Raw genomic sequence first — 15,491 nt, 5'->3', positions numbered from 1 at the left:
GTGGAGGAACTACCTACCTTAATTATGGTACTTAAGAATGTTGTATTAGTCGTGGGAAGTTAAGGCGCCTCGGTGGAAGAATTAAATGCCTTATGGATTGTGTATATATATGTATAAGTATAATTTATATTTTAGAGCTACTCACACCAGCATTTTTATAATGTTGACCCGATTTGCATGTTTGCTTATCGGGTGTGTTCATTAAATGAACATAATTAATAAGTCTTGACATGTTTAGTGTTGAAGAAGGTTGGTTGCTGCTTGTGGTGTGCGTTAGTGTTGTATTTCAAGATAGGCTTTGTTTTCCCTTGAGGTAATATAGATTTTCAGTTGAGACAATATTATTTGTATTTTCATTTGTAATTTTAAATAAAAAGTTATTGAAAAGAGATTTGTAACCTAATCTTATTGGTGAATTTTTGTAATGAAGATGACTTTTGTTTAATTTAAAATTTTTATTGGTTTTTAATTATCCGCATATTTAAACTGTTTATGGGTTTTTTGAAATTGAGAGTGCATCACACCTCGAAAATCGAAGAATCGGGAACAAATATTGTTTTTCCGAATTCTGTTGAAATTCGGGGTGTGACAGTCTAGATAGTGCATTTCTTAAAAGCAAGTATGGAGGTTGTGTGTTGAGTGTAATTGGTCTAGATGTAATGAATGGGCACTTTTCCCTTGCTATCTACATATGCAAAGGTGAAGATAAATTCACATAGAATAAGCTTTTACTCAATCTAAGAGCACATGTGAACAATTATCTCAGACAGGCAGAAAGGACTTATAGCAGTTGTTTATGCAAACTTTCCTGAGTCTAATCACATGTATATTTTGATGTTTTTATATGTTTTACATTGCTCTTAAACTGCTAAATTACATGACAAGTATTAACTTTTGTGTATTATATATACTTTCAATGCTTAGGTTTTGTTTTAGGTATATGTATAAGAATTTCAAGCAAACTTTTAAGGGTGACTACGTAGAAAGTTTGAGTTGGGGTGTAGCAAAGTCATATAAACTGGTAGAACATGAAATGTTTATGGATCAGTTGGAGGAGGATGAACCTGATGCAAATTAAGGTGTGGTTGGAAAGAGAAGCCAATAATAATAGTTGGGCTAGATCATATTTTGACTGCACAACAAAATGTGATGCTATAACCAACAACTTTAGTGAGTCATTTAACTCACGGATTCTGAATATTAGGGATAAACCCCTCATTAATTTTGTAGACAAGTACAGTTTAGCAGTGATGGAGCATGGTTGCTATCTATGGATATGGATAATAATGATTTGATTCCAACTATTGTCCTTGTCATTAAAAAGATCGAGAGGAAGTCTACTAGGTACAAGACCCATGGTGTGTCACCGACTTCATATTGTGCCATTAACATCAAGAGTGACAAGAAGTTTATAATTGGCTTGGTTAAGCAAGAATGCACCTGCATAGTTTGACAAATGACTGGGGTACCATGTGTTCATGCTATAACAGTTATAAAACAATTCAGACCTTCCAAAGAAAGTTGGGTCAGGTTAGTCTCATTTAAGTTGTGTATTTGTCAATTTAACTTATAATAAGGTTGCATACTAATGACTTGGGGGACATGCAGGTACTGCATCCCTTATTACCATGCCAATGCATTTAGGGCAACTTATGTTGGTTGGATATTTCTCTTTGGCAATGAGGATGAATGGGGCAAGGTAGAATGTCTTACTAAGTTTACTTGTTATTTAGTATATTATAGTTATATATTTACAAGATTTTGACTTACAGGTTATGCCTGGTGATGAGGTCCTACCTCCAACCATTGAAAGGAAGGCTGGAAGACCTATAAAACAAAGGATAAGAGGTGATGATGAAGAGAGAGCAACAAGCAAGAGGAAATATAGAAAATGTAAGGAGCCAGAGCACAATAGTAGGACATGTCCTCATGGTAAGAATGGAAAGAAACAAAAGACAACTGACTATAATGAAGTTGAAGGTGGGGTAGAGGCTGGAGGTAAAAATGTGGAGGTTGAAGGTGAACATGTGCAATAACAAGAAAAAGAAGAACATCAAAATCCTAGTGTTAATGATTTACCTAGGGCACCTAGAGGTGGTACAAGGGGTGGTAGGGTGCAAAATGTGGACCAACAAAATGATTTTAAAGTTGACAATGTGCAAGAGAATGAAGGTGAAGGGAATGGTGGTGCTAGAGGTGGCAGGAGAGGTGGTGCTAGAGGTGGAGCTAGAGGTGGTAGGAATGTCATCAGAATGAAGGAGAAACTGGTAATGTTAATTGGGACCAACAACAAAATAATTTTGAAGTTGGGAATGTATAGGAGAATGAAGCTGAAGGAAATGGTGGTGATTGAGGTGGTGCTAGAGGTGGCAGGAGAGGTGGTGGAGGCAATGGTAGATGATTAGGCTGGTGGATTGGGATTGATGAAGATGTAGAAACACCCTCCACACTAGGACCATCAACTCCTACCCTTGTTGTCAGTGAGTGTTTGACTCAATCCCAACCTCAGTACTTATGATCATTTGCACTGTGTTTGTAGACAATGACTGCAGTACTTTTTGGTGTCCTCTTATGTTGGTTATGATACTATGTATATTAAACTAGGTTATGGTACTTTGTTTGGTTTGTTTTGAGATGATGTAGCTTGGTTATGATGCTTTGTAGCTTTTGTAGCATTTTGTTGGTGTTTCAATGCTTTGACTTGCTGAATGAAGGAAGAAATGCATTTTGGTGATTTACTAATGTGTTAAATAGAAGAAAGTTCATATTTATTCATGTAGAGTAGTATTGATTAGGGAATCCTACTAATTACAATAGGAAACTGATCCTGTCTCACTCACTCACACAAATTTGCACAAGTGTTAGGTAAATGACATTGATCACATAGGTGACACTCCTTGCAGAGAGGAAATTGTTCCTTGTACATGTAACGCCCGTATTTAAAATACGTATTTATTAATTAATTAATTAATTTAATTATTTATTTAAAAATTTGTTGGATTGGATTTGGGATATGTGGGCCTGGTTTCTGGGCCCGAGTCTGTGTTGGGCTTGGGTTTCAAACCCAAGTATATATTCGTATTGTTCTGGAGAATAGGGTTCTTAGATAATAAAATAATAAAAAAATAGAGGCAGAGATAGAAGCTGGATTGCTAGAGCGTTGGAGCGCGACGATTCGGACTAGGAGGGATTCGTCGAGCTGTTAATAAAGGTGAGTAGTTATTTGGTTGTTGTGTTGCATTTTAATGATTATGGTGATATATACTTAGATGACATATTGTGGTGTGTGGTATTCTTAACACGAGTGCTGCCGATGTTAGTTATGTTGTTTTGCTATTTGACAATACGATCTAGCTAGTTTCACTCTTTGGAAGTGCTGGCAATGACATGGCATTGTAGGCAATCCTAAATGCCTAATTTTATCAACCTGTAGATTATCTCAGTTATCAATTCCTTGGTTGCTATTGATACAACCACAAGATTTTTGCATTATATTGGCAAGCAAGAACCGACAAGCGACAACTACAGCTTTGTTAGCTGAGCACTTGAGTACTCATGGCTTTTGGTTTTTCTTGTGTGTTGTTGTGGGATGGAATACGGTGGTCGGGTTATGGATTTGAATCTGTGGTGTGGTTGGGGGTGTAAGAAGAGTGTCATTTGGAAGCTCCCAAGACTGGATTAAATGGCGACGCCGGACATGCTCAAAGAAAACTTTTCGAACTGTTGATTTGATTGAACTTTTTGTGGTGATGTTAGGATTGTTGGTTGTTGAGGTTTGAGTGATTGCTGGATTGGGTGGGGGCTGTCGGAGGTTGTATAAGCCATTAATGGCGGCCAGAAATTTGTCTCAGATCTAGTTTTGGTTGAAGATGTTGAATTCTAGAATTGAGGATTTCGCGTTTATTAAAGTGGTAGGGTTTTTACCCTATTCAGTTTTGAGTATGTTGGGAGTGGTGGCGATCGGAACTGGTGGTGGCCGATTTGGTGGCTGCTGGAGCTGAGGAAGATGACCAGTTGGGCCTTGGGCTGGTTTCAGTTTTTGGACTTTAGTTTTTAGTTGTTTGGGCCCGGTTTTGTTTTAGTTGTTTGGGCCAACATTTGATTGTTTTGTTTGGGCCGGTCCACATTAGTTTAAGTTGTTGGGCCAGTTAGTTTAAATGTTTGGGGCCAATTTCTAATATTGTTTGGGGCCAGTCCATAGGACTTAATAGAGATCCAAATGGGTCTTTCCACATTTAGACTTTTGGGTTCTAAGGTTTAGGGTTTGGGCTCGGCTAGTTGGGTCCGAACCGTTTCCTTAGTCATGAGCCCATGAGCCATGCACCTTTGCCCTTAGCCATGAACCAGGGTTATGACCCTGAACCTGTTGAACATGGAAATGACAGTTTGACTTTGACTGTTGACCATTGACAGTTGACCGTTGATCGGTAACTGTGAAATGTTGACTTTTTTTAGATTTTCACATATTTAAGAATATGGACAAATGTAGTAATAAAATGTTGTCGAAATTATATGAACAAATCAAATGATAGAATGTTGTGGAAGCCTGTATAAACTTGGTTGTCATTATCTAAGACAGATGTGACGTGGATAGTTTGTATTTTTGACCTGTGACAAGAGTGAAATTTTAGGAGATATAATATTCCTAAAACGCTATAAAAATGTTATGCGATATGTTTGAAGCAATTGTGACATTATATAATATGTTGGGATATATATATTAAATACAATAGTTTTGGAGAAATAAATGTATAAACGCTCCATTACTTTATCTGTGAGATGCTACTAGGAGGTAGTATAGTATTTGTGGATATTTCCCACGGGATTGTGGCTTAGTGCAATAATATATTGGCACGAGAAAGAATGAAAGCGGTTATGAGATGTATTGAAATAATTATACATATATTGGGCTTAGTGCAATAATGTATTTGATATGCACGTGATATAGTGAAATGATTATGAGATATAAATGTCTGACACTTGAATAAATTACGTAACAAAAATCCTAGAACCTAGCTACCACAACTCATGTGATTTGTCTTTGTGATGGGCGTAAGTGATATGATTGGCCCTTCGGGCGTTTCAGTGAGTCTGAATGGCCCTTCTGACGTAAGTAATGTGATTGGCCCTTCTGGCATTTCAGTGAAGCTGAATGGCCCTTCTGGCGTAGCCGAATGGTGGCTTGATTATTCCGTTCACAAAATTAGAACGAGAAGCGCAATATTTTATGCCGTATAATGGCAGTACTCACATAATGGCTTTCGTGTGAGGGTTACAGTGTCTTGTTGCATCCGTGATCTTTCGAGAGTAGTAGTTACGCACGGAGTGGTTCATTATGTGAGGGGATGCATGTGGATGTACATGTTCAGCATTGGGAAGCGATTGTGGTAGCCAAGAAAACTAGGTAAGACATAGATATGACGTGATTTTAGGGACACGCAAAGAAAGCCTTAATTAATATAATTATGGTAATGTGTTGGTTAATGATGTATATTTAGATAGATGATTGTATATGGTTTTGCAGAAGTGTGGGTCAAATTAATTACTTGGGCAGAGACGACCCACTATGTAATTGAGCATGAAATGCGGTAAGTATAGAATATGCTTGGCTGGTTATTAGTTTAGTTAGAACCTAAGGCGCCTCGTGGAGGAACTAAATGCCTTTTTATTATGCGTATGGTTTGTTGTGTGGTTAGTGGGAAGTTAAGGCGCCTCAGTGGAGGAACTACCTGCCTTACTTATTGTAGTTAAGAATGCCGTATTAGTTGTTGGGAGTTAAGGCGCCTCGGTGGAGGAACTAAATGCCTTATGGATTGTGTATGTATATGTATAAGTATATGTTGTATTCTAGAGCTACTCACACCAGCATTTTTATAATGCTGACCCGATTTGCATGTTTGCTTATCGGGTATGTTCATTAAATGAACATAATTGATAAGTCTTTACAGGTTTTATGTTGAAGAAGGTTGGTTGCTGTTTGTGGTTTGCATTAGCGTCGCACTCAGGATATGTTTTGTTTTCCCTTAAGGTGTAATAGATTTTTAGTTGAGACAAATGTTGTTTTATATTTTCAGTTGTATTTATAACTAAAGAGGGTTGAAAAGAGATTTGTAACATAATCTTATTTGTGAATTTTTGTAATGAAGAGGACTTTTGTTTAATTGAAAATTTTTATTGGTTTTTAATTATCCACGTATTTAAACTGATTATGGGTTTTTGGGAGTTGAGAGTGCGTCACACCTCGAAGATCGAAGAGTCGGGAACAAATATTGTTTTTCCAAATTCTATCGAAATTGAGGGGTATGAAAAGATCTGATTAATGATGAAACAATCACCTCTTTCTTCGGTGTATATCTCCCCGCGACCCTACAATAGTTCATCGAAAGCACTTCAGATAGTTGTTTTCTAGTGTACCCATTTCATTATACTCTATAGCCACACGCATAAAGCCCTAACAAGGTGCATTTGGGGCAGTGAAGACCAATGTAAGGGCATTCTAAAGCATAATGCCCTTCTTCTTTGCAAAATTGATAGACCTGTAAAACATAACAACATATCAGTGAATAGTCCTAATTGTGTTTTATATAATTAGCCTTTTGTCCTGCCTGTTATATGTATATTTAGTGTTTGGTCCTTCAGATCCACCATTAATGGAGAGAAATAAGGTTTCAAAACTTACCTTTGGTGGAGAGAAAACTGCAACTGAAGATCCATCCATCTTAGTTTTGAGTATCTCGACAGGATGAATGTGCACCTTAACCAATCTGCAGTTTAACTCACTATCTATGTTGCAGGAAACAGAAGCACAATAAGAATTTGAAGCAAGACGAAAAGGTAGTAGTTGGTATTCTTACATTTACATGCAAGTTGCTCAAACAGGTGCAATTGCAAGATGATCAAAACTCCTTTGGTATGCCCATGGATCTCTTCCAGCTTAACCTGCCAAAAACAAATCTCTTCCACCCAAGTTCAATGAGTTGGACTAAAGTAAAAGAACATCCTGTCTAAATTAACATGTGTGTGTGTGTCAGTGATTTAGTTAAGCTAAAAGATATATCCAACTTATCATAATAATCTGATATTATGCATAAATAGTCCTCGTTCTTTGTTTCCAAAGGCTTGCAAAATCTGGATATGCAAGTACTTATTGTTAATACTATATGTCATCCCCAGGTTACTTGATTTTCTTTTATGTAGTTTCATGAGCAAAGAGATCATGTAGCACATACTTTGCTTTACAACTTCTCATTTTTTTTTTTTTTTTTTTTACCTTTTAGACAACCGACTTTTCAAGTATTCACATAAATTGTCAAAGATTTTATTAAAAACTTTTCATGTACTAAATTCGAGTTTAATTACATGATTTATATAGATCAAAAAATTATGAGACCTAGAAATAGAAGCAATGATGTTTGGAAAGAGGGAACAAAACAATTAACTAACCTTAGTATGAAGTTAGCAAAGTTGCATAACGATTCATGTCATACTACTATAGAAAAATAATTGGTGTAACTAACCACACACAGTCGGAGAAAGCATTGCCAGTCCCAGAACAGTAGTTGATTATGCAATTATGATTATTCCTTCTTCATCAACTTCAACAACTCCGACTCTCCATGAGTGCTACACGAAAATTATCCAATGAATCAAGAAATATGAAAATAGAATGAAAATCAATTATAAATAGTGCAATTAAAAATTGAAATAAATGGCGAACCTATTTTGTAATGATTTACTACATCCTTTTGCTCTTCCATAATTTCGTTCATAGCAAAACAGCGTAATCAATGATAGTTATTAGTGTCAAAATAGTGAAAGGTATATACAAAATGCAAATCAGTAGATGGTGTAACTAAGCAACCTGAACAGAATGATAAAACTCCAATTAAGCTCTCCTACAATGTCTTTCACGCCCACGTAAATTACAAATTACAACTTCTACCAACGTTGTTCACACTCAGGTGGAGTGGAGCAAGAGAAACATTGGGTACTCCCCCTTCACCGATGTGGGGATAGAGCTAGAAGTGAGGCTTTGTGCCTTTGTCAATTTCCATTATCATTGACAAGTGCTACTCTTACATGAATGACTTACACTATAAAACCATTCCTACTTGGGATGGGTTACAACATTTCTAAGAAGACTCTTCTATAGAGATTTTTAGAAGGGAACCAGGAAAGAATTCATATTAGAAATGTTGAATCCCTTCCATAAAACTACACTCTGTTTCATTGGTATTGGCGGGGTATTTACAACTATTCATGAGTCGCAAACATAATCTGATGAAAACAATCATTAGATTGTTTACCTTAAGCTAGGCCGGCAATGAAATAGATACGCATCAACCCATAATGTGCGGAAGAGCATCTCCACCAACAATCATGTTCATCATGGGTGTTTCAACCTAAAATAAAACCAGATCATCAAATTTGGAGAGTAGGCTAACCTCCAAGAAATCACACTCGTCGAGAAAACTTCTAATATAAGATATGATCCTTGCTCAAGTCTTAAATATTTGTCGAACCTCCATATTCAACATTAAATCCAAGTACCTTTGATGGTATCGAGTTTCAACATCATGTTCTACTTGCTCCCTCTGAAATGGCTAATTCACTGTTTGCAAAAGAGGGGGGGGGAGGAGAAGTAAAGTGAAGAATTGAGAGGGAGACGGAAGTTTGGAGAAAGTAAAAAGGAAGGGGTTTTTTTTGTTTAATGTCACAATTAATAATCTAATTAATTTCTAATCCAACTCACGCTGTAATCATGGCACTTGTCCCGACCTTCAATTTATACCCCCTCAAATTGAATCCTAGCCGCGAGTCAGGAAACCAAACTGTTTTGTTAAGTTGATGTTTATTATGTTGTAAAGAATGATAACTATTATTAATATTTACTAACATAATATCACGAATTTTTGCAACCAAACGTTTAAAATGTGTATTAATTAAATACCGCTGTATTGTGAATTTTTGACCGAATATTTGAACGTACCGTTTTTTTGAATCACCGAATAATTCTTGAATTATTTCCGTTCCGTATTTTTGCCGTATCTCGAATTGCTAACAAATCTCTCAACTTACTTCAACTAGTTAAATTACAATATTATGAAACAAATCAAAGAGATAGTAGAGATAGTATATATTCTATGTGTTGTTATAGGACTATAGGAGTAAACACGGTCATTCTTTTTGTTTTGTTGTACTAGTCATAGTACAAAATATCGCGATATATCGCGATATATATCGATATTTCAGAGAAGGGTAAATAAATATCGCGATATCAATTTGGATAAAAACCAGTGTAAATATCAACGATTTTTGTTGATATTTCGCGATATTTCCACGATATGTGTGATTTATACGATATTTTTGAAGAGAATTGGGTGATTGCAAACTGACGAAGAAGAAGAAGAAGAAGAAGAAGAAGAAGAAAAAGAAAAGGGCTGGTGATTGCAAACCGACAAAGAAAAAAAAAAGGCTACTCCTACCCTCTCCCACGCGAGCTACTCTATCTCCCACGCGAAATTTTGATGGCTATAAGCTCATTCTTCTCCACTCTCGGTCTCTTGCAGTGCTTGTGAAAATTCAATTGCAGAGCTCAATAAGGTAAGCTTTCTTGTCCCCTCCCATCCATGATTATTTGCTTCATGTATAACTTTCCAACTCTAAATACTGTTATTTGTTTTAGCACTCATTTAAAAGTTTGTTTTATTAATAGATTAGTAACTTAACTTCTGATTCTTCTATGTGAACTTTAACGTGTCTAGCATGATATTGCAAACTAGGGTCAAGTGAGGCTACAGAACTCTTTTCACTAGTAATAGTTTTCAAGTTTTCAAGGTTATCTTATTTTGGTAATTGGTCTCAGCTAGAAATGTTCGCTCCAGTGAAATGTTTAGTTAGTGATTCGGTCCAAACAAACTTTCGCTTGACTTCATACTTGAAACCACGAGTACAAAGAAATAATAAAAATAAAAGTACTACTAACACGTAAATAGAGAAATGGGCATACCATTTACAGCAGGATACTGGTTCAGTGATCGAGAACTACAACAACTGGAACCTCGAACTCAGGGTTGTGATTGATATATGGCTCAAAAGTTATCTCAGAGAGAGCATGGTAACCAACTACATGAATATGACTATCGTCGGCCTAGTTTTCCAGGATGGAATTATACTTGGAGCAGATACAAGAGCTACTGAGGGACCTATAGTTCGATAAGAATTGTGAGAAGATTCATTATATGGCACCTAATATATATTGTTGTGGGCTGGGACCGCTGCGATACCGAAGGCGATTACATACATGGTCATTTCGCGATTTTGATTCATAACCGCCAGAGGCAACTAGTCGTGAGTCGAGGGTTGTTATAGCTTTTACACTATTAAAGACTCACCTTTTCGGTTACCAAGGACATGTCTGTGCTGCTTTGGTACTTGGTGGAGTTGATATTACTGGACCTCATTTGCATACTATATATCCTCATGGGATATTACTGGACCTCATTTGCATACTATATATCCTCATGGGTCGACTGATACACTTCCTTATGCGACAATGGGCTCGGGTTCTTTGGCTGCAATGGCTATGTTTGAGTCAAACTACAAAAAAGGCCTTTATAGAGGTGAAGGTATTAAGCTTGTTTGCAAGGCAATATGTGCAGGCATTTTTAATGATTTTTTTAGTGGTAGCAATGTTGATGTTTGCGTGATAACTAAGGGGAAGACGGATTACCTGAGGAATTACCAGTTGCCAAATCCTCGCACTTATGTCAGCTCAAAGGGTTACTCTTTTGCAAGGGGTCAAACTGAGGTTTTGTCGACTAGGATTATCCCATTGATGGCGAACCTGGTGTTGGCAGAAGGAGATGAAATGGAAGAGTGAAATAACCCCGACTTTCAAGGAGAAAAGAAATGCTTTACCAGAGTATGGTCCCGAAGACCTTTTATATATGAAGCTGAACATTGCAACGAATTTTAAATAACCACTTGATTACGTGATGTTCTAAAAAAAAACAATAGCACACGATAAAACAGTAGAGAAACCTGTGTGTGATTAAGTACGGGAACGAGCAATGTCTCCTGTTACTGTAAAGAAGGGTGCTCCCTTGAATATAGATGGCAGGACTTTCTAGCTTAAGGCTTTAAAAGCAGTAGTTTTCCAGGCTTTAGTTAGAGGCAGAGAGGTTTTACTCTATCAAGCAGGGTCTGCTGGCGGGAGAAGCATAAACCTCGAATCCTGCCGGAATGAATAGGTATAGGGGCTATTTGTTCCAATTTGAGAACTTATAGGAGCGACATACTGGCCACACTCATAAAGAACATATTAATTCAGTGGGAGTAGTTGATATTTTATATTGTCAAAATAAGTTGTGGTCCAATAAATGTTAACACAACAAGCCTATTTTTTTGTCATATATATGTCGGTATATTTGTTCATTATTTAGTTCTGCCAACTGTTCCAGATTAAATGAAAGAAGACGACACTGTGAGTAAAAAAAAAACAAAATTGCAATGGTGTTTTAGACTTCTAGTTATAATGTCACGGTCTCATTATCCAAAGTGTTTCTTTTTCTATCATTTCCAAAAGAGAGATGATTCTGTAGCTGAACTACTTCTTTTTCCAAGTGGTGTATATTACACACCATGACACCAAGTCACCAATGGTGTAGCGTGCTTTCTACTCTTGAGTCTTGAACATACAGACTACAGAGACAGATTAAGTATTACGAATTATGGAAAGAAGCTTTGTTTCTCTACTTTTGGCAGATGCACATAATTTGCTGCTTAATATTCTGCATGTGTTTTCTTTTCTTTTCCCTATCACGTTAACAGAAAGTATTGTATATCGGATTTTGTAAAGGATGGTGGCGAACTGGTGACCAGGGAGGAGAGGAAAAGGATGGTGAAAGAACGTAGTGATGCGGGGGCATCTAGTTCAGGAAAGCGTCCTGCAAGTGAAGTGGAATTTGTGAGGTCGTCGAAGCAGCCTGGAGGGGACGCGGAGTTGTCGAGGATTATGATTTCTGCTCGACGAACCGGCCGAGGAGGAGGGCTGGTACTCTGCCGGCCTGCTCCTCGGGGGAATAGGAGGGAGGGTCTCCGCTTTGAATTTGGAGGAGGTGGAGTTTGTTCTGGAAGTTCAGCCGGCGGAAGGCGGGTGCCTCGAGGAGAGGGGCGCAAAGGTGGCCAAAGGTCGCCCTTGCATCTTGGCCGCAAACTTCACCGGCGAACCGGGGAAAAAGCGGGAGAAACGTCAAGCTGGGATTGAACTTGAGGATGCCCGTCTTGGAGGGAGTGGATGCAGTAACGGGTTTTGGAATGGACTGCTTTGTAAAGGGAAAGGCTCGCCGCTTTTACCAAGGGAGGCGAAAAGAAGCGTAACACCATAGTCTCACGGTGACGAACCGGATCGCCGCCTGGTCTACGTTGATGAGCGGTCAGGGGACAAGTGCTCGTGAAGAAAACGGATGCAGTTTTCAAGGTGGCCCCGATCGCGAAGCCGTGGTCCTGGGCGTTCGATCTTGGATGGGGACAGAGGAGGGAGATGGACACCAAGAGCTTAAGGCGAATCTAAGAGCGATGGATCGGCTCAATGCTTGGTAAGTTTTGATGTTCGTGAGGTGTTGATTTATTTTTTGGTGAGCGATCTGAACTTAGATGTTATGTGTTATTATGCATTTGTTGCGGGATATCAAAAGTTGAAGCGAGATAGCACGCATCCGAGTTGGAGAGTGGCGAAATGGAGAAGGTGAAGGACGAGTTGGCAAATCTCCGGCTGTCCGAGGAGATGGAGAAGAGGGAGGCGGAGGAACGCCGAAGAAGAGAAATGATGAGGCGTTGGAGAGGATGACATTGGCGATGCAAACGCCAAGGAAGGAGGAGGGCTGTCAGAATCGAAAGTATGCCAAGAAATGCAAGGTCGTTGCCAAGGAAGCACAAGATGCATACAACGCGCTCGACAAATATGAGGACCTAGAAACGACCTACCTTCTATTGAAGTGGAATCGAGAACGGGGCGCCCTAGATACACCAGAGGAGGAAGTACACAGGAATCTTTGGCGATGTTTGATCCAAAGATTGTCGTTTCTGGATATATGTATATCGATCCACGGTAGTGTGTAGAAGTGACTATCGTGGTCGTGGCTAAGGATATTTTTCTGCAATGTTATAAATAAAATATGATGATATAGTTAAGTTACGAATGTCTTAAGTGTTAGTTATATTCGCTTGATTGAATTGTGATTTGCAAGAGGGTAGACCCTACTAACTCTTTGTGCAGGGCGCGTGTCTACCCTATGAAAACCTAACTTGGGTAAAGGTAAAAGAAAAGTTAAATATAGTTATTTTGTATAATCGCGTATATGATACTTTGATTATTTTGTTAAGGGGAATAAGGAACTACGATGCCTATGAGGGAGGAACTACACGCCTTATCCCTAAATCACTTACATCGACTTTATGCTTACCCCTCGTAATATGTTTTTTTGCATGGGGGTGCGTTCTGTGTTGGAACGCATATGTAGAACAGCAGTGGGAGACCTAATCGCGGCTAGAAGGTATTGTATTTGATCAATTTTATTTGTTTTATGATGAAGTTGTATCATATTTGAGCTCTTTTGTTTTGGAAGATGGGTTTTGATGTATAAGTAGTGTGGAGGGCGTGATGTATATTGTTGAGGTTGTTATGATAACGTAGAGATGTATGTATGTTAGTTTGTATTGTATAAGACCTATATTAGGTTTCTGGGATTTGTTTGTATATAAATTGTTTTCTTTTGATTTGAGGGTTGGTTACTTGACTTAACCGGCACTAGTCGAGATGGTTAAAGCCGCGGTTCTACTGAATCGGTATATATTTTAGTATGTGGGTGTAGTTTTATTGGATTTCCAAGTTATGATGAGGATTTAAGTTTATGAAATGTTGAAAATACTGAGGAAATTCTGCGAAATTTTGTAGGATTTTTTGATTCGAGGATTGGTTACTTGACTTAACTAGCACTAGTCGAGATGGTTAAGTAGCCGGTTCTGCGAATCAGTATTTCTTTTAGTAGTTGGGTGTAGTTTTATTGGATTTGAAGGTTATGACAGGATTTAAATTTATGAAATGTCGAAAATACTGAGGAGGAAACTCACAAATTTTTGTAGGATTTTTACGTCTCGTGTAGTTTAGGTTTTGCTTAGTTGGTCTATATCATCGCCCCGAAGTTTTGTAATAATTAAAGATGTCACGTGTCTTTGGTATTCAAAGGATTTGTTTTATTGTTATCTTCGTTCTCTTATCTCTTATCTCTCTGGAAATGCTAGGGCTAGTTGTTCTTGTGTGTGCGCATCTGTGCTGAAGATTCATACGTGAAGGAATCATTGTTATAGTGTAATTGAAGGGCTAGTTTTGGCAAGTGATGTAATTGAACACGTCATATTGACAACTGATGAAGTGGATTGGAGTTGTGTTGGTCGTCTCCTGAAGACGTTAGAGTGTTGGATAGACTCTATAGGCGAGACATCTATGGACATCAGGGTTACAGGCCTTCACGCTCTCATCATGGATTCAATCACAACAGAAGATCTAATAGATGCTTATATGATTGAACGCTAAGTGCAAGTGCAACAAGTATTGTAATATGTAGAAAAAAAATTCAAGATTCATTGTTAAAGAATGAAAAGTCAATGTAATATGTAGGAATTCTGAAGTGTATTTTTGAGTATTAGAGAGTAATTTATATTAAAAGTATGACTGTGAGGGAATAATATATTTATATATATTATGCATGTGTCCAACACGAATCAGGAAAACTCATGGAAGATCGTTATAACATAACACCTTGTCTAGAACGAGGTGATAACCTCCAGGACTCATGATAGATCGTTACAACATAACACCTCGCCCGAGCGAGGTGACAACCCGCACATGCACGAATGGGCGAACGCTCAACGTGAAGCCGTGTTAGTTAAAGTCGTGAAAGCATCATCGGCCGCTTTTATAAATACAATCGCCTAAAAGCTCATTTATTCTCATCAAGATAGGGACTTGAGCCGACAGAGGAAAGGGGAACAATGTCCGACTTGATTCAAGTTCATCACAAAATCTTGATATGTAGGGCATTTCGTCCCAAAGCGAGCCTACCAAAACTCGACCCATCACAATCTTCTCCATTATTCACACTTGTAAGGACTGATCAAATTCAACCTTTATAATTACCACATTCAAAGAAAATATAGATATTTATCGATATTTATCGATATTTGTCGATATATCGAGATATATCCACGATATTTACAGTCAGAAATACCCACACATAGTCTGTGGATATTTGTCGATATTTATCGATATATCTCGATATATCCACGATATTTACAGATGCCCAAATGTAATATATCCCCACACAGGGAGATATATCCACGATACATATTCATAAATCAGAGGTCGATATTTTGCCATATCTCGATATTTTGTACTATGGTACTAGTACGTTTTTTGTTTTTGCCAAAAG

At 37.9% G+C, this 15,491-nt stretch overlaps 1 long non-coding RNA gene and 1 pseudogene across 1 annotated transcript; both read left to right on the top strand.

The window, feature by feature from the left end:
• The first annotated feature begins 9,399 nt into the window (after positions 1 to 9,399).
• On the top strand, positions 9,400 to 14,740 carry LOC147516460 (uncharacterized). Its single transcript, XR_015211048.1, has 3 exons — positions 9,400 to 9,603; positions 13,524 to 13,556; positions 14,305 to 14,740. It is a non-coding gene; the product is annotated as an uncharacterized LOC147516460 (long non-coding RNA).
• On the top strand, positions 10,121 to 10,882 carry LOC147516461 (proteasome subunit beta type-7-B-like; annotated as a pseudogene).
• Positions 14,741 to 15,491: the final 751 nt, after the last annotated feature.

Source organism: Coptis chinensis, chromosome 2 (assembly GCF_015680905.1).
Source record: "Coptis chinensis isolate HL-2020 chromosome 2, ASM1568090v1, whole genome shotgun sequence".
NCBI classification, from domain to species: domain Eukaryota; kingdom Viridiplantae; phylum Streptophyta; class Magnoliopsida; order Ranunculales; family Ranunculaceae; genus Coptis; species Coptis chinensis.
Note: the sequence above shows the minus strand (reverse complement) of the source record. Positions and strands in the feature narration are given on the sequence as shown.